Here is a 1,027-nt window from a genome sequence, read left to right as displayed (position 1 = left end):
TAGTACCGGTTGGAGCCACCAACCGGTACTAAAAGCCTATTTTGGCCAGGCCTAGCGGCGGGAAGAGCAGACCTTTAGTACCGGGTCTTGGCAGCAACCGGTACTAAAGACAGATCTTTAGTACCGGTTGGTGCCACGAACCGGTACTAAAGTGTGTCGCTCCGATCCCACGGTGCAGAAAGTTTAGTCCCACCTCGTCGGGCGAAGGGCGGCTGCACTGGTTTATAAACTCAGCCACAGCTGCTCCTTCAAACTACTCTGTAAAGCAGGCTTCTGGGCCTAACTATGGCGCGCTGCCCTGTGAGCCTGCTGGCCCTTGTGGGCCTGAATTTCCACGCCCGAGGCCTAGCAGGCCCACAGGGCAGTGCCTCGACAATTTTTTATATAGTTTTTTTCTTTTCTGCATTATTTATTTTCTTGTATTTATTTGTGAGTAGTTTTTATATAGTATTTTTCTTTTCTGCATTATTTATTTTCTTCTATTTATTTCTGAGTAGTTCTTTTATATAGTTTTTTTTCTTTTCTGCTTTATTTATTTTCTTCTATTTATTTCTGAGTAGTTTTTTTATATAGTTTTTTCTTTTCTGCTTTATTTATTTTCCTCTATTTATTTCTGAGTAGTTTTTTAATATAGTTCTTTCCTTTATTTATTTTCTTCTGCTTTAAAATTTTGAATTGCCGGTGTAACAGATGAGTTTTCGTCCGAAACCCTGATACTTCGAAAGAGATTGTCCAGTTTGTACACGAAGTGCATCCAGTTTTTGCCGTGACCCTCTCTACATTTTTGCACATGCTATGTGGGTGAAATGATGATACCATGCCAAGTTTCAACATTTTCAGAGTTCATTTGTAGTGCTTTTCAATTTCAGGGCCATTTAGCTCAAAACAAATCAGTAAATGCATTAAAAATAGCAAATTATGTCAGAAATGGTTGAAAGTTGATGACGTGGCTTTGAATGGCGCCTGCTGAACGTAAAAAAAGTCCGGAGTTGTAATAAGTTATTAAAATTTTGAATTGCCGGTGTAA

Source organism: Triticum urartu, chromosome 1A, assembly GCF_056163025.1.
Source record: "Triticum urartu cultivar PI428250 chromosome 1A, HENAU_Tu73, whole genome shotgun sequence".
Lineage (NCBI taxonomy): Eukaryota > Viridiplantae > Streptophyta > Magnoliopsida > Poales > Poaceae > Triticum > Triticum urartu.
Note: the sequence above shows the minus strand (reverse complement) of the source record.